The following is a 22,330-nucleotide window of genomic DNA, read 5'->3' as shown; positions in this document are numbered from 1 at the left end:
CGGTCCCAGAGCACCCTAATGCTATCCCTTCAAGCCACTCCAATGTTCTGTCCCTGGAGCCCACCTTCAGTCCATGCTGAGATTCCCTGTCTTTCTACTACTTGAACAAAGGATATCCCACCACAGCATCTTCCTCCACAGAGCTCCTCTTCATGCTGCTCACCGCTTTCAAACCCCTTGGAGGTTTCTGCCCACCTCACTTTTCATCTGGCAAAATTTGCTTGCTGCCATGCCAACCATCCGGCCCGTCCAGGACTGTCTAGAGCCTTAAAATGCTGACTGCCTGATAACAGCATAATATTAGGAAATACTAAAGTAGGAAAATTATCATTTTTTCCAAAATGAAACAATTTCATAAATAACTGTGTTGTATCTCTTGACTGGGGTTCAAATGTTAGTTTTGTGTTCTTGTTGTACAGTTTTGCTTTATTAATACTATATGTTTTACTATTTCCTTTGTTTATGATTTACAGTATTCTTCACGTTTTATGTATCTATACCTAAGCCTGTGTTATGTTCCATGTGTTTTGTGGGTGGTCCCCGAAGAGGTGGGGCCACCTGCCAATCACAGCCAGGAACTGCCCTCCAGTTTATAATTCTGGAGGGTCTCCCACAGTTCCTGGTGGTTCATTGTGAAAGCGCTGTGGAGTTGGTGAGCTCTCATGCCTTAGTCGGTGCTTTTTGTGAATTCATTGGATTTTCAATCCATTTTGCTCTGTTTTTGACCTTGCTTTGGAGTTTGGTGTTGGGACTTTGTTTGATTTGGATTGCCTTTGCTTCAGGCAGTCATGTTTTATGCTCTCCGGACCTTGCGTTTGTCACTGAGCACAGCGTTAAGAATACATCTTTTAGTTTATGAAGATCCTGCGTTTGCCCTTATTACTAGCCAGAGTCTGACGATGATATCCCCCTCTAGTGTGCATTTTTGGAACATATTGACACTTATGTGCTTTGGGACTCTCAGTTCATGACAAGCTGTGCCTCAGCCACTTATTTCTGAGTTATTATTGGAAATGCTTCGCTCAACACCTTTCCTGTTTTGCCAGCGTCTATATCTGCCAGTTTCTATCATCTCAGTAAACATTGTCCTTCATCTTTCTGAGTTTTTATATACTCTTTGAGGACAAAAGTATTGAGACGCCTGACCATTACACCAACAGGGACTTTAATGACATTGCACTCAATTACATAGAATTTAATATGAAGTTGGTCCCCCCCTTTGCAGGTATAAAAGCTTCCACTTATCTTGAAAGGCTAAAGATGGCACCGTTTCGATGCAGCAAGAGGTCGGGCGTCATCCTGCCAGTCAGTCTGCCCCACACCTGTCCTTCAAAGAAAAAGTACGGCTTACAGAGCTCGCCAACATATCGTGCAAAATCCAGTTTGTGATTGTTTTGTGATGGTCTTTATATAAAAACATTTATATGTTACTTATATAAAAGCCAGATCGAATGTTATTTACCTTGATTTATTTATGTATCTTCCCACAGCATAAAGTCACAAGTAAACTGCAGAGCTTCCTATGTTTGATCAACATGGGCATGCTGACACAGTACATGTGTACTGAAGTGACTTCAGCTGCAGGTGACAGAGACGGGATAATTAGAGGGCCAGAATGATTAGACCGTGGTGGGTAATTTAGCCAGGATATCAGGGTACATCCTACTCTTTAAGAAGGACGCCCAGGGGTCTTTAATGACCACAGAGAGTCAGGACCTCCATTTTATGGCTCATCTGAAGGACGGCTGCATTTTTATAGCACAGTGTGCTGGGGCATTGGGATCCACACACAGACCACAGCTTAAGCGTCCCCTTCTGGCCTCATAAACTTCCAGCAGCAACCCAAACTTTTCCTAGATGGTCTCCCATCCAAGTACTGGCTTGGCCTGAACACGCTTAGCTTCAGGTGGCTGATCTCTTCTGAAGTGCCTAAGGACAAAGCAAAGACAAGATAGGAATGGCTGAGGGACAAGTCTGTGAATGTCCTAGACACCTGAAAACAGCCGTCTAACCAGACAGAGCTTGAGAAGGGAAGAATGGCAGGTAAGTTGTGTGAAATGTGTCAGACCCAAGAAGACGCCAGGCTGGAAAAGCTGCCAAAGGGGCGTCAGTGTAGTATTGAATAAAGGGTCTGAGTACGTGTGTCAATGGGATATTTCAGTTTTTTATTACTTTCTTGTATACAAAGTATAGGCAAAGTATTGTAATCGTCCAAAAATTCGTCCTCAAGATTTTGATGAATCTTGATATTTTAGTCCTCACTGAGTCCTATTTACTTTCTCATAGGGAAAATATTATAATCGTCCAAAAAGTCGATTATTGAGATTTTGATGAATCTCGACGTTTTACCCCTCTCTGAGTCTGAAAATACCATTTTTGGAATTCTGTGTGTGTGTGTGTGTGTGTAAACACGATAACGTGAGGATGCTTTCACTTAGGTCAACCAAATTTTGTATACAAGTATTAGGTACAAAACGTAGATTTCTATCACCTTTTGAGATATTTCCGCTAACCAGAAGTGGTACTTTTTATTCATGCAGCTGTAGAGTCTGATTTATTCAACTTTACTTTTATAATAATTTAATTGTTCAATATATTATTCATTTGATTTGATTTGTTGTTGATGGTTCTTTTATGTACATAATTTAAAAATATAATTATTGTGGTTTACTCCTGAAATATCCATCCCCATATCTGAATATATGAGAAAGTCGAGAGGAGACCACTCGTGATTTTTTTTTAATAAAGATGCAAAAATGTCTAAAATCCTGTTTTCACTTTGTCATTCCAGGGTATTGAGGGTTGCTTGATGAGGGGAAAAAAAGAATTTTAATAAATTTAGCACAAGGCTGCAACATAACAAAATGTGCAAAAAGTGAAGGCACTGTATGTCTGTCTCGTTCGTTTTTTGTTCATTTTGTACATGCAGGGCACATTCAGGGTCGATATTTGGACATTCTCATATCGGATTTGGATCGTTAGCAAAAAGAATTTGAACAGTGTGACAAGAAAGAGTCCAAGACATCATAAAGATTTGGGGCAGCCACCCGTATATTGTTTTTCCTGGCTGCAAAAGTCGAAATAAGTAGCACAATGTGCATAGAACAGAGTCCAAAACAGAATTGATCACAAGAGACAAAGATGGAGGCTTTAAAGGCCTGTATAGGAAGTGATGTCATCAAAAGGACCGGAATCAGAAGTGATGTCGTCTGGACCGGAAGTGGCGTCGGCAAAGGGCCTGGTGACGGAAGTGATGTCAGCAAAGGGCCCGGTGCCGGAAGTGATGTCTTCTGAGGCACCGGAACCTTGTAGGATTTCCCGGGAAAGGTCTGAGGAACTGAGAAAGACCGTCAGCGCACTCCGCCTCCGCCTCCCCCTGGTCAGATGTTTTATTAGTTACTCAGGCACTTCAGCTGCCTCCTATTCGCACGTGTGTGACAATAGTCAAACTAAAAATTACGCCGTTGCATATTAGCTCAGGTACCACCCATCCGCCTCTAACTGCTGGGCATTATAAACAAAGTCACAGGAGCCCGGGGTCCGCATTTGGCCTGCTTTGTTTATTTGATGGCCTGAGGGATTTCTTGATCTCTTGGTTTGTTTTTGACCTTTGGGTTTCGCTCGTCTCCTGATCTTATTCTCCTTTGTCTAATATCACCCAGTCAGCACAGTGGCCCTTGATTCTCTTTTGACTATCTGTTATATGTGGCTGAGGTCCTGTGGACAGCATTCTGTATATTAATTCACTCTGCATATTTTCTTCATTACAGGCACACTGTCTGGTGTTTTACTAATCAAGAGAAGCAAATTATTTAGCCCCAATGAAGAGTCGGCTTTGTCGTTAAACTCCTCCGATGTTCCTCGATTGCTGTTGTGATTGCTCCTGGATTCTTGGACCCTTTACTTTGGCTGGAAATCCATTGATTGTTTTCTACTCCAGCACATTGGCGGTGGATGTGCCAGCTCGCTGGCTCCATTCTTTCTGGCCCAGTAAGTCCTGTTTAAATCAGTCACATCTATTCCAGTGTTGACTTGTAATATAGACGTTGGATTGATTCCAGTGGCACTTCTTCCAGATTTTCAGTGTGCATTCATATGTTTATGCGTGGTTGGCTGCCATCATCTGTCTTTTTCAATTCAGTTTTGATTTTCTATTATATTTGTTCATGTTTGCCTATTTGTTTATCTCACAGTTATTGGATGGTCTCTGAATTGTACGTGATATTGTCAGTTGCCAGGTTGTAGTCGATGCGGGCAGATGATGCATTAAAGTCACACACTGAACTTGATGGGTTATGAAGTTTTTCTCTGCCACCCTATCCAGCCATCCATTCATCCTTCTATTTATTTTCTGAACCTTTGATATTATTTTGGTCTTTATCCATCAATTTAATTTGGCTCTGACATCTATAATTGATTTATCAGTATGCAGTTGCTTGATTGTTGAAGATCACCCATCCATCCATCCATTACAGGGTAACAAGATGCAGACGCCATAACAAAAGTCATTCCCCACATTGTTTTATTGTGCTGGCATTCAGGAAGCATTGGATGAGGTGCCACGTGAGAGGGTGGGCATCATGCTAAAAGCAGTGGCAGTTCAGGGTGTGGTGTGTAGATATGTGCAGAACTGGCTCAGACACAGGAGGCAGAGGGTGATTGTGTGAGGAACCTCATCAGAATTGGGTGATGTTAAGAGTGGAGTCCAGCAGGGGTCAGTGCTGGGGCCGCTGCTACTTTTAAATATATATAAACCAGTAACCGGCGTACTGCACGATAACGTGCAGTGAATTCACTTGACGTGAGCATTCCTAGTTTTCATCCTCTTTCTCTGTACGTTTATCATTTGTTTGCTCAGAGGTTTTTGCGCTTGCTGTTTCCTGAGCAGCTCTTCTTTTTTCCACTCTAGCGGCCCGCTTCTTCTCTTCTTTTGTCAGCATCTTTTTGCATTAAAACTGATTAAGGCAGTGTTTGTGTTGCAATTAATTAGTACGTTTTCCTTAATTTTTCACTTAAGCTGGCACTTACGTCTTCAATCTGCCTCAAGAATGATTTAAGATATGAAGAGGTAGAGGAAGTGATGGCGAAGGTGGTAGGGATGAGAACGGCGCCCGTACACATGAGCCGCCCTGTTGGCAGCTGCCGACAGTTGATTCCACAATAAAATTAAAAACAGGAATAACCTTGGAGGTCAATCATCACTCCGAAAGCGGATAGTAGACATCACGTAGTATATGTGTACCAAATTTCAGGTCAATAGTGCAAACGGTTTGTGAGTTACAGGTGATTCCTAAAATCCTGGACAGACAAACGAACAGCCACGCTAGCATATTATATATAAAGATGTTTTAGACAGGAATACGAGTAACAAGCCAGTGAAATTTGCAGATGATACCAAGATAGGTGGATTGGCAGATAATTGAGAATCCATTGTATCATCACAGAGGGACTTGCGCAGCATACAGACTTGGGCTGATTTGTGGCAGATATATATATATATATATATATATATATATATATATATATGTAAAAAATTATACATAGGAAGTAAAAATGTAAGGCTGGAATTAACAATCTGAAAATCGAAATTATACTTTATGAGAAGAATTTAGGAGTCGTAGTGGACTCTAAGCTATTGACTTCCTGACAGTGTTCAAAAGCCATTAAGAAGGCTAACATTCTGTCAGGTTATATAGCGCCTTGATGTGTGGAGTTCAAGTCACAGGAGGTTCTTCTCAAGCTTTATAACACACTGGTGAGGCCTCATCTGGAGCCCTGGGTGCAGTTTGGGTCTCAGGGCTACAAAAAGGACATAACAGCACAAGAGAAAGTCCAGAGAAGAGTGACGAGGCTGATTCAGGGCTACAGGGGATGAGTGATGAGGAAAGATTAAAAGAGCTGAGTCTTTACAGTTTAAGAAAAAGAAGATTAAGAGGTGACATGATTGAAGTGTTTAAAATTATGAAGGGAATTAGTCCAGTGGATCAAGACTGACACATTAAAATGAGTTCATCAAAAACACGGGGACACAATTGGAAACTTGTTAAGGGGAAATTTCACACAAACATTAGGATGTTTATTTTCACACAAAGAACCACAGACAACACTTGGAATAAGCGACCAAGTAGTGTGATGTCCTTCAAAACTTGACTTGATGTTATTTTAGAAGAATTAAGGGGACAGGACTGATGAGCTCATTCAGATTCTTCTAATGTTGTTAATATTTGACAGTGGCATCCATGTAGTCATAGTTTGGGAGCCAAAATGAAAGAGGAGTAAGAAACAACATCTTTCAGTTACTGTACTAATGGTGTATTGATATAACGGTGTTTCGAGTGTCGTCATTGTCACAGTGACATTCTTACCTGCAGGTGCTGGGGTACTCTACCATTTAAACGTTTAAAAGCACCTAGAAATTGCCAAATCTAGATGTTTATGTTTGTGATTGAAATTGATGCCTTTAATAATTGATACCATTAACTTGATTTAAAAATACAGCCAAGGCATTCCTAGTGTCACTAATGGCTGTTACTGCTTGAAGTGATTGATTTTTAATTTATTATTCACATATGGCTGCAGAGCCCCATTTTTATTTGCCATTCCTTCGGTGTCCTTAGTGTTTGACTCCCTTAGCTTATCCTTAATTAGTCGTGTTAATACTAATTGCTTATTAGGGAAACCTGCATAAATGCATTAGCACCATTGCATCACTTGGGCTGAAAGATCCTGGCGTTCCTAAGGTTCAGTTCTGGGTACAAAATGGCCAAAATGGAACGGCTTTCACAAGAAACGTATCGGTCTGTTGTCACTTTTTGAAGAACAAAGGTTATTCCTTGTAACAGATTGCCTTGAAACTGAAGATTTCATGCAAAGGTATCCATTACTGTCTTAAGAGAAGACTGCAAAGTGAATCTGATCAGAATAGAGGAAGGTCCCGACAGACAACTGCAAAAGAGGAGAAGGACATCAGAGGGTGTAGTGTATGAAGCAAATGCCTTACAGGTCCTCAGTAGGCTTCTTCCTTAAATACACACCAAATCCCAGTGACTCCAGGATTCTGACCATGTTATGCTTTTTCCAGTCACCTTCCGTCCAATGTCTGTGTTCTTTGGCCCATTTTAACCTTTTCTTTTTATTTGCTTGTTTCATGTATGTTCTTTTTTTCTTTGAAACTCTGCCTCTGAGGCCAGCATGCCACAATTGTCTTTGCTCAGTTTTAGGGAACACTGGGATTTGGGGTGTACTTAAAATAGAAGCCAGTTGAGGAACAGTAAGGTATCTTTTTCTCACACTTCACACTTTGAAGATCTTCTCCTCTCATGCAGTTGTCCATATGGGCCTTGGCCTTCTTTTTTCCTATCATGGTCAGGTCCAGTTTGCTCTTGTCTCTCCAAACAATAATGAAATCCCATACCTTGTTAAACGTAAGATGTACTCTCTGTTAAGGAGCTAAATCACCCAGGGGCCTGTGGGAGTCTTAATCTGGCCTTGTCACTGGTTGTATTTGAGGGGGTGATGTATATTATTGTAAATTGTCTTTGGGACAAAAAACAACCCAACGACTCCCTAGCAGTTTTCCTCTATTTGTGAACTTGGAGAGGCATCGGCTGACTCTTAAGAATGACCCAGTGCAGAGGACGTGAACCCACCTCTGCTTGCTTCTTTTGTAAGAAGACGCTGGCGATACCATATCCTAGCTGTATCGCTGGCATATGAGTCCTAATAATCTTTGTCTCCAGAAAATACCTCCAGATTAGACAATGTTTTTAGTGAAAACATTAAGTCTTGCCCTCCATTACAGAGTTATTTCACTTACATGTTGTTGTGAGCTGCGGTGTTGGCTTCGTTTTGATGTTGCGTCTCTTCATCTGTGTCATTAGCACAATGACGTTGTTGCACGGCGGCGTTTGCTGCATACGGGTCTTTCGTAGTGTGAAGTGAGGTGCATGCGAGGTCAGAAAAAGTTTAAAAGTGCACACACGCGCCATCTAGTGGCTGTGGTTGAGTGTGAACAGAGCAGACTGCTCCATACACACAGTTTTTTTGTTTATACTGTATATGTCCAATTTTGTTGTGCATGGATTCTATTACATTATATTATATAAATTAATTCTTCTAACATTTGGACCTCTAATGCAGTTATTCTGAGCATCTAACTAAACTGTCGTCTATGAGGGAGGAGCACAAGCTTTAGATTCGTCAAAAATTTCGATCTCCGGTTTTTGACAGATCTCGATGTTTCAGGGTCCTCTGATACCGAAAACATTGATATCTCGATGATGGGTGTTTGTTTGTATCTGTCTCTGTGTGTCTGTGTCACAGTTTCTTGAGGACGGTCTACAGCTAAAATGGCTGGATGGAAAAATACCAAACTGAAAAACTTAAGCCTGTTATGAGATGATGATATGCTGATTAGTTTTTGAGCTATATCGTGCAAGAGAAACAGACACTGTAGAGGAACCCTCCAATACTGTAATTCTGCAATTAATTATGAATTCTTCTCATCAATTGCTATCATAATGACCAATTTTATGATCAGAAAGATCATATTCAGCAATAAATAATTACGGTTTATACTCAAGGGATAAGTCGGGACTTGATTTTACAGTATAATTTCTGGTATTTTATAATGTCGGTCGTATAAGTTGAGTACGGAAAACTCATGCTATTGGTCCAAGAGATTATGATATGCTAACGCCCACCTGAGAGAGTAACCGCAGAGCACAGGGCCTGTTTTTTTCTATGTGGGTGCAGCAGTGCGCTGTATCAGTGTGTTCTCCTAACCTCTCGCTCTGTCTCTCTCTCTCTCTCTCTCTCTCTCTCTCTCTATTGTGCCACGTGACCACACAGTAATACCCAAAATATTCTGAAGTGACTTTTACACTGATTTGTGTTTTTTGCATCTCACACCCTCATACACATTTATCGTAAGAGCATCCCTTATCTACGAATGAGTATTCGACTGACATGATAAAGTGTCACAACAGTTTCACTTGAACAATTGCTGACTTTCTCACCCCAAACACAACTTTCTAGCACCCTCTCCAACACCCCACCTTACCGCATCAAATCAATACCCCGCTATCAGTCCTCCGTGCTGTACTCCGCCTTCCCTAAATCGGACTTAACAGTCACTTAAAACCAAAAAGCCCTCAACCTGGCTGGGACGCTACAATACTTTCGTATTTTACTGTTTTCATATTCTGTACCTTTGTCTGCATGTGTATCGCGCCATCGTTTATTTGAGCCTTTCGAATTCCACCGCTTTCATAATCTCTTATCTGCCTTTTTTTCTCTCCAATGCCTTTGGGTCTCTATTCTCTGTATTGTCCTTATACGCTTTATATGCGCTGAGAGCACATGATTTGTGTGCACTATGTGCTTTTACACGATTGATTTTTTTTTGATGGGTGTGCTCTTATATATTCCGTACTCTTTGTGGACCTTTGCGGACCCCGTAGTGTCTTACGTTTGAATCTGGGGTGCAGTGCAGAATCCTCTTTTCTGTGTGGCTGAGCAGCACATTATTCCTGACTTCACTCCGCAGTAGTGCCACTCACAATATGGCGGTGACGCCTGCGCTCTCCGTACCATCTCGGGTTTCACTATGCTGTGTAGTGTGGACGTTTGCGGCATCCGTACTCTCTCCGGTTTGACTTTGGGCGGGGCGCCGAATCCTGTTGTGTTTGTTTGTTCTGTGGCCGTTCTCTGGGGCCGTGTGTTAGTTGAGCTGTATTGTGTTTGAATTTGGTGTAAAGCGTTCAGCGGTTTGTACAATCCCAAGCAGCACATTTGTTTTATTTGCTATTTCCGTTAGTTGAGCTGTACGCGCCTGCGCAGTACGTCTCATGGTCCCATCGCCGTGTACCTGCGTCCATGCCATCCGGTTTACCATTCTCGGTTAGTAATGTGGATGACAAAATGTAGGCATAAACTATATAATATATTAAGCCTGAAGTCCAAAGATCAAGTAAACACTTTCACAAAAGGTTAAAGAAAAAACAACAGTTTCTGTAGAGTAGTGGTAAGATTTGCTGACTTGTAATCAAGAGTCCCTGGTTCGATCCCAACTCACTGCTATATTTGCTGTTTTCAGTATTGAGCTGCTCTTATTGTTAATATTATACAGTACACACACACACTTGGTTTGGGTCTGTAACACACGGTGTACATTTATAGGACTAGTTTCCGTAAAAGTTTCCGTTTTTTTTTTTCACTTTTATTTTCTCTAAATCATGAACACGATACATACTAAGTCGTGGATAGTTGACACAGACTGCTCAGCCAATCAGTGCAAAGCAGGCCTGTCGTGCCTTAGAGACCTGAGTTCGATTCCCCGCTGGAAAGAAAGTGTTATTTTTTTTTCTTTTTAACCATATAAAGTGGTATGCACTGTCAGTCAGTCAGATCGTTGTATTTTCATGTGGGATGCTCCTTTTAAAATATTATTTTTTAACAATTGAGACTGCAATTAACATGAACAGTGTCTTTATAACTGTTATTATACAATATATATAAAAACAGCTAAGGCGATAGATAAATAGCTATAGCGTGTCTTTATTTGATCCAAATAAATAACATGTGAGCTGATTTATTTACTTATCTTCCTACAGCATAAAGTCATAAGTGAACTGTTGAGCTTCCTCTGTTTGATCGTCAAGGGCATGCTCACAAATTTCACGAGTAATGCCACAAAAAATACCTGCTGACACTTTAGTACGCGAGCAATGGTACGAGAATGCAGTTAGACTTTTTTTTGGGCACATACACCACGCTAGTGTTTAGATCTGGATGGTGTAGCATTGGCGAGCTCTGTAAACCGTGCTGTTTCTTTGAAGGACAGGTGATTGGCAGGATGACGCCGGACTTTCGCCTTTACGCCTGGTGCAGCTGCGTTGTTCTTATATGTGAGTCGACATTTCTTGCGGGGAGGGCTTCTGTTTTCTCCGATCTGAGTTCACCTCTGTTACAGCGCGTCTTTATTTGAAAACAGCAGTGTCAGATCGGGGCAAGCGTGAACGCTAACTTTGACAAGCACTATAAATTTACAGCGGTTGTTACAGATGTAAATCAAATGTATGTTTTTATTGTATAATATTAACAATAACAGCAGCTTTCTACTCAAAACGGTAAACTTGAGAAGCTGCTAGCATTGAATCCAGAAACTCTTGATTCTTCATTTCACTGATTCCTTCTTCACCCACAAAAAAATAACAAGAACATTTTCTTTAAAACACAAAACGCCACCACACAACAACATTTTATGGACCAGTTGCATGATTCTGCTGTGCTACAGTAGCAAGCAGGGCATTTAAGATTAACCCAAGAAGTGAGGGCAGACATTTAATAATCAGTTACAATGAGCTGCAGATGGTTAGAAAAATGAGAGAAGGGGCGGCAAACTTCTTTTGGAAAACTCTCAAACATCAACACGATTTTAAAGTTGTCTTTCACCCTTGTGCATAATGGGAACCCTGATGGCTTTACGCGAGCCCTGCTTTCTCACTTATTATGTACGTTAAAAAAAGGAAAAATGAAACTACCCATTACTGAATCTGCCCATCAATGTCTGAAAAGGCTTGTTACACTCAGAGGTGGCATGTGTGTGAAACTGATGGAGAGATTTAGAAAGAACACATTTCATCAAAATTGAGGTGCCTTAAAAGGCTTAGCACGATAATAAAATATTACAGATTGTAATGCATGAAATACTTAAAGCTCAATTCAGGCTGTAGCTGAGCAGAATGAAACATGATAAGGAATTCATGAAAACAATGAATCGAGTGTTAGGAAACATGGCATCTTTTATGTGGTACTGTACTTGATCCTATCTATTTATCTAACTTATCCTGCCGACTATGCTAAAATTAATATCTATCTATCTATCTATCTATCTATCTATCTATCTATCTATCTATCTATCTATCTATCTATCTATCTATCTATCTATCTATCTATCTATCTATCTATCTATCTATCACAAAAATTAACAGTTGTTGGTATGCATCCCTTCAGTAGGAAAATTAAAAATAAGTAGTAAGCTCTAGCAGGTTGCTCTCGCCAGTAGTGATACCTCTTTCTGGGACACCAGGGGTTTCATGGCCAGTCAGACTGGAAGAAGCGGGCTAAATGCCTTCACCAGGTTTTTTCTCTGTACTTTGGGATAAGAAGGAGATGACCGGGTTAGCTTCAGTGCCCTCCCTCTTCTCTTGTCTTGTTATTTCATACCCTGACTGAGCCTGTGAGGGGGTCCTCCAACGTGCCTGCATGACACAAGTCATAAAAGAAAAATGCCAACCTATTGTTAGTGCTTTGGAGGTGGAATATAAATTATAGAGGACTGAAATGTTTACCTTACCAGAATTTGGAACTTTCAGATCCAAATGGATGATTATAAGATAGCTAGTATTTGAATGGTGGTCCCTGCTGTCTCTCATCTCCCTGGTCCACAGTTTACTCTCTAGCCTGCTCATTTCTGTTTGTGTTTTTCTCCTAATGCTCGGATTGGAAAGCTTTCCGGCATGAATTACACTGTGACTTTAGCTATGCCCAGTGTGGGTGAGTGTACCACTGGTGTGCAGTCCTGGCTTGTGCCAGTCGGAATGAGTCAGCGTGAACCTATAATGCAGACAGCGGGTTCAGAGAATAAATGGATAACTAATGCGTTTGTGACATTTTATCTTCAAATCGGTGTGATATGCAGTGCTTACCCAATAAAAAATGGTTCTATAAAAATGAATTGAAAAATCAATAAATATTTCAAAGGCAGTCCTAAAGTATATTCATTCTTACCCAAAGTGCAATTCTTCAGGCCACTCCAAGCCTTATAAACAGTTTTATCCCCTTGCCCTGATCACAATGGTCTACACAGAGTTTCTTGGACTTTATGACTTGATTTTGGTTCTAACATGCAGTGTGAATTGTGGGTACACAGGTGCCTTTCTAAACAATGTCCATTTAATTTAGTTGACCACAGGTGGACTGCAATCAAGTTCTGGACATGTCTCAAGGAGAATTAATGCAAACAGTATGGACCCGAGTATAATTTGGACTCGGGTCCAAATGCAAAGGGTCTGAATATTTCAGTTTTGAATTTTTAATGAATTTGTAAACCATTCTGAAAACATGTGGCCACTTTGCCATGGTGAGTTATTGAGTGTAGATAGATGGGCAGAAGTGGCAGATATGTCCATTTAAAATGAAATCACCAACACGGTCAGAAGACCTTCTGAATGCACTATAAGCTGGATAAGCCTGACCTCGGACAGACGAATGACAGATGACACCAAATTGCCGCCAACTGCAGACTTTACAGAATTGTTCAAGTGCAATTAAATCTCAAAGCCAAGCAGGTCAAGTCACTTTAGCCCTCCTGATCTTACGAACCAACCTGAGATGGCCAGTGAGGTGGCATCCATCTATCCAGACAGAAGGACGTGGAATGACAGGTAACCTTTTGTGTGCTACTTTGGATGAAAGTGCCTGCCACACGAGTAAATGTAAATGTGAACAGGTGGGAAAAGAGAAGCCTGCAAGTCGACATTAACATTACAGCAGAAATGGCACCGAGTAAATCTCTAATCCCAAAGTTTATAAAGATTTGTCACATTTTAGGAGATCAACACCACAGAACATCGGTAACATTTTTAAACGTGTTGCTCACGGCTCAGAGCGGATAAATGAACAAAGGCGTTCAGTGTTTGGCAGTGTTTAGCGCAGAAACAGATGATTGCATTTTGCCATTTACACACACATCGCCCGAGGTTACCCCGGCTTGCCTTTTCATTGTCGTGTTGTTAGTTCACTGAGCAATCAAGATATTCCAAACAGCAGACTTTGTTATTTTCCTTGGAATGACTGAGGGAAGCCTACTCGACCTCTAAATCGGGAGTCACGTACAACAACAGATCATTTTTTTTTCCTCTTGTTCAATGTGGAGAAAGATGGTGGGGGAAAAACAAGAAAAAAGACTGAGGGAAAGGCAATGGTTAATGTGACCACCTACCCCCTTCCCAAACTGTGCTTTAGAGTTCTCTAAAAGAACACACACAGAAGAAAAGGTAGCGTGTATTAGCCAGCTATGGAATGACAGGCAGGCCACATCGAAAATTTGGGACACCCAACAGGGTCGAAAACAAGTCAAAAAAAAAAATTAATGGCAGCAGGAAGAAAAGAAAAGTAATGAGCCTCTTGTGAAATTCAACAGACAAGCTCTCGGCTCTGTAGTGAACCGTGGGGTCGCTCTTGGGAGACCGTCCTGTGGTTCACTCTAATGAGTGAATGATGACTCCTTCCAGGCAGCCGGGCTACTTTATAGTGTGAGCCCCAAAAGGGGCGGGGGGCAAGGATGGTTTCTCTGAGCTGCGGGGTGAGAAGGAGAAGAGAATGTTAGTGACGGCGCCCCCTCTCAGCCTGGTGGGTTATAACATAGCTTGATTGAGTCGGTGAGGAGGTCCACAAATGCACTTGTGTGACAATGTATAATAAAATAAGTGTATTTCATGAAGACCTCTGAGAGGCTGGCCCTACAGTGGCTCCAACCCCTACTTTCAGAACATCTGGGTCCTCGGGAGTTTGCCTTTCAGACACATCCAGGTGTGGAGGATGCTCTAATCTTCAAACTCCACAGAGCCAACTCCCTCCTGGACAAAGCTGGCACCACAGTCAGGATCATGTTCTTTGACTTTTCCAGTGCCTTTAACTCCATTCTGCCTTATCGACAGAGGAAAAAGCCCAAAGCTTTGCATCTTGATGCCCCCACAACCTCATGGATCCTGGACTACCTGACCAACAGACAGCAGTTTGTGAGGCGCAGGGAGGTAATGTGTAATACTGTAGCACCTCCGGGATCTGTCCTATCTCCCTTCCTGTTTACCCTTCTACACAATAGACTTCCGAATTATTATTATTATTATTATTCCAAAGCACAATTCCAGCGCTTGCCACCTACAGACATTTTCAGATGACTCTTCCATCGTAGGCTGCATTGATAACGGAGATGAACTGGAGTACAGCAAGGTTGTGAAAGACTTTGTCTTGTGGTGCAGGGAGAAGCATCTGCAACTCAACATCGGCAAGGTGAACGAGCTGGTGGTGGTGCTAATGAGTCTTCAAGACCAATTAACATCTTCAGCTCCTGCTTGTTTCAGGGGCTTGTCCCCTTAAATGTTCTCTTCAGCATATAAAAGGCATGTTTACCGTATGTACTCGTGTATAAGTCGGGTCTTGAAACCCAAAAAATCGATCATAAAATCAGACCCGAGTTGCACGCCCGTTCAAAAATGCGACACTTAATTTTTTTTTTTTTTTTACATCTTCTTGCCTCCTCTGATCTCACATCAGTTTCTCAGACACATCGAATTTTGTTGCAGCAGCGCAGTTACCAATTTCTTTCACCACTTCAATGACTTTTAATTTTAAACCAGCTTTATATTTTCTTCTGATTGAATGCTCCATCATAGATAAGGGATGCTCTTACGATAAAGGTGTATGAGGGTGTGAGATACAAAAAACACAAATTGGTGCAAACGACGCTTCGGAATAGTTTGGGTATCACTGTGTGGTCACGTAGGCACAATAGAGAGAGAGCGAGAGGTTAGGAGCTCACGCTGATACAGCGCATTGCCGCACCCACATAGAAATAAAAGGCTGTGTGCTCCGTGGTTACTCTCTCAGGTAGGCGTTAGCATATCGTAATCTCTTGGACCAATTGCGCGAGTTTTCCACATTCGACTTATACGACCGGCATTATAAAATACCGGAAATTATACAGTAAAATCAAGCCCCGACTTATCCGCGGGAGAAATATACGACACGACTATATACAGTAATTGGATTTAAATCGGGTGACCGACTTGGCCATTCAAGATTTTTTCAGCTTTGAAAAACTGCTCTGTTGCTTTAACAGTAAGTTTGGGATCATTATCCTGTTGTAGGATGAAGCGCCGTCTGATGAGTTTGGAGGCATTAACTGGAACTTGAGCAGATCACATGTTTGTACACACCTCAGAATTCACTGTGTGATTTTGCTGATGCTGAGTTGCAGACAGTTCTCAACATTCTCCATCTGACTCATCTCCTCTGTCTCATCCTCCTTGTCAACATATTTAGAGTCTGAGGTGTACTGGATGAACCGTATAGGTTGACAGGACTGTTCCTTGTCGTGCTCCAGGGTTGCTCTCATTTAAATCAGAGTCAGTTTCTTCAGCCTTCCATTACTGTGCTTTTCTGGGCAGATAGTCCATTCTCCATGACACCATTGACTCATCCATCTGCATATCTCTGAGCTGACCCCTTAACAGAGATGACTGGGTGGTTGGTATTAAAGGCACTAGAGAAACCAGGACACCTCATCCTTGTGGTGTTGCCAGCCTTGTGGAGCAGAGAGACCATTTCATCTTCCACTCTAGTCATAGTTTATTGTGTGGATCCAAGTGGTCTATCACAAGAGAACTTGTAGTCTAATGGACAAGCCTTTATATGGAGCTTGTTCCAGCTGATCTGCTATTAGTATACAGTAATCCCTCCTCGATCGCGGGGGTTGCGTTCCAGAACCCCCCGCGAAAGGTGAAAATCCGCGAAGTAGAAACCATATGTTTATATGGTTATTTTTATATTGTCATGCTTGGGTCACAGATTTGCACAGAAACACAGGAGGTTGTAGAGAGACAGGAACGTTATTCAAACACTGCAAACAAACATTTGTGTCTCTTTCAAAAGTTTAAACTGTGCTCCATAACAAGACAGAGATGACAGTTCCGTCTCACAATTAAAAGAATGCAAACATATCTTCCCCTTCAAAGGAGTGCGCGTCAGGAGCAGAGAATGTCAGAGAGAGATAAAAGCAAACAATCAGAAATCAATAGGGCTGTTTGGGCTTTTAAGTATGCAAAGCACCGCTGGACAACGCAGCTGGTAGGAAGGGAGCAATGTAAAGGTAGCCTTTCAGCATTTTTTTAGAGGAGCGTCCATATCGTCTAGTGGTGCGAACAGCCCCTCTGCTCACACCCCCTCCGTCAGGAGCAGAGAATGTCAGAGAGAATGAGAGAGAGAGAGACAGAGAAAAACAAACAATTAAAAATCAATACGTGCCGTTTGAGCTTTTAAGTATGCGAAGCACCATGCAGGATACATATAGCTTGACAACCCAGCTGCAAGAAAGGGAGCAACGTGAAGATAATCTTTCAGCATTTTTAGATGAGTGTCCGTATCGTCTAGGGGTGCGAACAGCCCCCGTGCTCACAATATATTTGAGGAGTTTTATTTAATAGGTAATAACGCGCTATGGTTGGGTAGCTTCTCAGCCATCTGCCAGTAGTGTCCCTTGTATGAAATCAACTGGGCAAACCAAATGAAGAAGCATGTACCAGAAATTAAAAGACCCATTGTCCGCAGAAATCTGCGAACCAGCAAAAAATCAGCGATATATATTTAAATATGCTTACATATAAAATCCGCGATAGAGTGAAGCTGTGAAAGTCGAAGCGCGATATAGTGAGGGATTACTGTAATAATAATAATACTTTTCTCAATACTCAAAGCACTTTATATAGACAGTGGAGAGCCACTTCAACCACTACCAATGTGTAGCACCCATCTGGATGATGCAACAGTAGCAATTTTGGTGTCAGTCCGCTCACCACTCATAAGCTATTAGGTGGTGAGAGACAGTCATTTAGAGACCGGGGATGATGGTGGGCAGTTTAACCAGGATTTCAGGATACACCCGCCGCTTTACGAAAGATGCTCAGAGATCTTTAATGACCACAGAGAGTCAGGACCTCGGCTTTGCATCTCATCTGAAGGACGGTACCATTTTCATAGCACTGTGTCTCCATCTCTGCACTGGGGCTTTAGGATCCACACACAGACCACAGAGTTAGCGCCTCCTGGTGGTCTAGCCATCACTTTTTCAAGCAGCAACACAAGCTTTTCCAAAATGGTCTCCCATCCAAGTACTGGCCAGGGCTGAATGTGCTTAGCTTGGTGGTATGGCAGACTGTCGTTTAAATAGATATCTGTTACATGCTGTATTATTTTGGCTTTATAAATTAGATTTTTTTTATTTCTGCTGTTGCAGAAGTTTTAACAGAGTTTTAGTTCTTCACACTTTAAACAAACATGATGACGTCCTTTGTGATGTCCATCCTTATGAAAATGAAATATAATATACCCAAAACAATCTATGGACATCTGTCTATACATATAAAATCCAATGTCTGTCTGTCTGTCCACTTTTCATGAGAGAACTACTTAACGGATTTAGATTGGGGTTTTTTCTGTAATTTGCTTGAACATTCCGGTTGATTTTGCGACTTCTCTCATCGAGCCAAGTATCATAGTTTGCTTGCAGTACCAATTTATTTGCGCAAATCCGAGAGACACGCAGCGGACCTCCTCACTTATGCGCCAGCCTCGGGTCGTTCCTTACCTCCGTTTAGCTATTGAATGAGAGAACAACTTAATGGATTTAGATCGTTTTTTTTTCTGTAATTTGCTGGAACATTCCGGTTGATTATGTGACTTCTCTCATCGCACTAAGAATCATAGTCCGCTTGCAGGAGTGATATATTCGCGTTAATCCGAGACAGAGGCTGTGGGCTGAGGGGAGGGGAAAGCGTGACGTCAGGAGTGGGGAGCCGGGCAGGGCCCACCTCGCTGTCCTGTTTCACTATTAAGTGGACGGCACCGTGGGGGACGGCTAGTCTTTCAGTATAATGCAGCATATATATTTATTTTAAGATATCTGAAATTTATGGAAACATATATTTGCCTTAATATATTGCAACAAAAAAGTTCCAAACATATTGTGTATAAGACTTGCAATATACTCAAGTATGTGTCCGGATGCAAGACTTGGGTGGTAATAGACTTGTCATTTCTTTTTGTGTCAAAGTACAGTTTGGTTCAGGCCATGTCTCAGTATCTGAAACACCTAGGGGATATCTAATGGATGATTTATTCATGCCAGATTTATATATTTTTTTAAATATACTGCATTATACAAAAATGATAGGTATCTTGAAATAAATATATACTTGTGGATAAGTTCTCCTGCAAATAAGTCAGGGCTTGATCTTACTGTATAATTTCCAGTATTTTATTATGTCGGCCATATAAGTCGAATGCGAAAAACTCACACTATTGGTCCAAGAGATTACGATATGCTGATGCCCACCTGAGAGAATAACCACGGAGCACACAGCCTTTTATTTCTATGTATTGTGCCTACGTGACCAACTGCGCTGCTGCAACACAATTTGATGTGTCTGAGAAACTGATGTGAGATTGGAGGAGGCAAGAAGATGTAAAAAAAAACAGGCGTACAAGTCGGGGTCTTTTATGATCGATTTTTCAGGTTTCAAGACCTGACTTATACATGTGTATATACGGTATCTAAGGATCCTGTTCACGAGTCAGTGAAGACGGGAATGGGAGATTAACAGGTGGGTCAGAACTGGGCCCACAGTCATGCGGAAACTGTCAAGGTACTACTAATTGATCTACATTCCTACCGTCACCATGTGGTCACAAGCGGTGGGTTGCGACCGAGAGGACTAGATCACAGTGGAGACAAGTGGCAGGATGTTTGGGCTCAGCCTTAGAGACAGGGTGAGGAGCACAGACATTTGAGAGCAGCTCAAAGCCTTTGCATTGAAAGGAGCCAGTCGAGGTGGCTCGGGCATCTGGTGAAGGTACCTCCTGGATACCTCCCTGCTGGTGTTTCAGGCCTGTTAAACCAGGGGGAGACCTTGGGGCATACCCAAGACATGCTGGAGAGATTATATCTAATAATAATGATATTCAACATCTTGGTATCCTCTGTAGGAGTTGGAGGAGGTGGCGGGAAAAGGGGCACCAGGGCCCCCGGATCCAAATAAGTGGCAAAAAATGGTGAATATTATAACTAGCATTTATATTTAAAATATATTCTAGTAGTTTTCTAAAATATTTTCTACAGTATATTATTCATAGTTTTATATGTTCAAAATATATATTTTTGTGTTATGTAAAATATATTGCAATATACAAAAATACCAATAATTTACAATACAGTTCAGTATTCTGAAAAATATTGTAATATATTTATCTTTGAAGTACTTTAACAAATTTTTAAATATATTCATATAGGGAGTAATATACAGTATTTCTTTAAAATATACTTTTTATGTGTTTCACTTTTGTAAGGGTACACGTACTACAATTTTAGAGGTGGAATGTAAATTTTTAAACAGCCTTAACAGAGTTGTTACAGCATATGAACAAATTAAACACATGCCATCATCTAAGCACGGGTTTATGTAATATATAAAAAAAAAAAATAATAAAATGTGACGGGTGCTTCATAAGCCAGTGTGGAGCCGGATGACAGTTTGTTATTGTAATGATGCTGAATTCCATTAAAAGCAGCCCTGCTCTTGGCGGAAATGAAGCTGCTTGTATGCGCTGTCACAGAGGACGTGCCCTGCTGGTCTTTCACAGATGTTTGCTGTGTATCTGTCTGCACGGAACTGGCATCAATTTGTGTTGGACAGGGCCTTGATGATCACCTGGACTTTGAGGGAATGGCTGACCACCAGTAGGCCAATAACTTAAATTATAATATCAATAAGACACCATAACAGTGCCATGTAATGCGTGTCTCAGCTCCGGCCATAACAGAAGTTAAGGCTCTCTCCAGCTTTTGGGCACTGCATGTTGTCACAAATCATCATCTCCAGGACTTGTCAGAAGTAAGCACTCCCACGCCAGGACCCAAGGGGGCACTGCTGCTGATTGTCTTGTCTCTTTTCCCACCTACAGTTTTGAGAAGACACCCAATAAGTTCAGCTGACTCTGCCCATTTCGGTCTAAGGACTATAAGAGCAAGGTGGTCCTGCTCTCCTTTGGGTATGGGTGACACACCACATGGAGCTCCAGCCTGAAGCCTGACTGCTTTTCAGAGCCATATCAGTTTAGACAACAGCAGAAACCATTTTTTTGGTCAGCTCTGTTATTTTGGTTGAATGTATTGTTTCACTAAAGGAGGTGACCCGGTTGGCACATCAACATTTCAGTTGAACTTGTGCATTCCTCTTGGTAGATGACAATGTAAATATGGCCTCTTCTGTTAATGCATGTTTAAATCACGTCTTTAACATTGCACTCTGTGATGGATGGGGCATCCCTTCCAGGTGCAGTCTCTGCCTTGCACTGATTCTGTTCGGTTAGGGCACCCATTCCCAGTGACATATTGGGTTAAGTGGGTTCACTAAATGCACAGATGGATAGATTTAAGCAAACCGAGAACCTGACTGAAGTGTTCAAAATTATGAAAGGAATTAGTCCAGTGGATCGAGACGGTGACTTTAAAATAAGTTCTGCAACAAGAACACGGGGACACAATTGGGAACTTGTTAAGGGCAGATTTTTCACAAATGGTAGCTTTTCTTCAGGCAAAGGGCAACAGACACATGCAATAAGTGACCATGTGCTGTAGTGTGGTAGGCAGTAGGACTTTAAAGGTCTTCAAATCTCAGCTTGATGCTTATATGGCTCAAGAACAAAATCCAAACTTCATCCCTAAATAAAGCGATGCACACTCCATGTCAAGAAGTGGAACTACAGTACAAACACAAACAGTTCTAACAATGCAGCACATTTCACACACTAATGACACACGCATCGATTGCAGGACACAGCGAGAGCGACTGACAACCACTGACAAAATGAAGTCATAAACTCTGTTTAAGCCCAGAAGACAGCAGGATCCGCCACCTCAACTCAGTGTCACACCAAACGCAGGAGCCATTTCGCTGATGATGAAAGACGTGAGATGAGATACCAAATTGAAAGAGCAGTCTGGATTTACACAGGAAGTGCCAGAATTAACGATTGAGAGCACACACACTATCAGCAACTCCTTATGTTTTGCAACCAGGGAGCCTCTCTTGATAATCCCCCAGGATATGATGCATACGTTTCAAATGGATTGAGGACAAAAAGGAAAAAAACCACCACACGCAGTCACCTGGCAGGTTCAACAGCTTATTATGTGCATATGTGTTCAGATGAAGCACTTAAGCAAGCACTAAAATGGCCTGAAAAAGCAGACATCTCTCCTCATTTGCTTAGAAAAGTACAGGATTACATTAACGCAAACAGCCCACACACACACGTCATTACAAATACAAGGCAAGTTGAAGAAGAACGAAAACTAAAAGCTCTGACAGACGTCATAATGAGCTTCCAGAAGTTACAAAGTGCTGCCTCACCACGTTTACACAAGACCAAATGGCGTTATAACACGCTGAACTTCAGGATTTTGGTTTACTGTTTCATCACATGCTTG

General features: G+C 41.6%; 1 protein-coding gene across 5 annotated transcripts in view; it reads left to right on the top strand.

The window, feature by feature from the left end:
• Positions 1 to 22,330, top strand: part of sema6dl (sema domain, transmembrane domain (TM), and cytoplasmic domain, (semaphorin) 6D, like) — a 480,425-nt gene that overhangs the window by 20,822 nt on the left and 437,273 nt on the right. For all 5 annotated transcript variants that reach the window (XM_051920673.1, XM_051920672.1, XM_051920671.1 and 2 more), the window contains exon 2: positions 3,771 to 3,990. The gene's annotated coding sequence lies outside the window, so the exon portion shown is untranslated. The remainder of the gene's footprint in view (positions 1 to 3,770; positions 3,991 to 22,330) is intronic.

The sequence above is a fragment of the Erpetoichthys calabaricus genome, chromosome 17, assembly GCF_900747795.2.
Source record: "Erpetoichthys calabaricus chromosome 17, fErpCal1.3, whole genome shotgun sequence".
In the NCBI taxonomy this organism is placed as follows: domain Eukaryota; kingdom Metazoa; phylum Chordata; class Cladistia; order Polypteriformes; family Polypteridae; genus Erpetoichthys; species Erpetoichthys calabaricus.
Note: the sequence above shows the minus strand (reverse complement) of the source record. Positions and strands in the feature narration are given on the sequence as shown.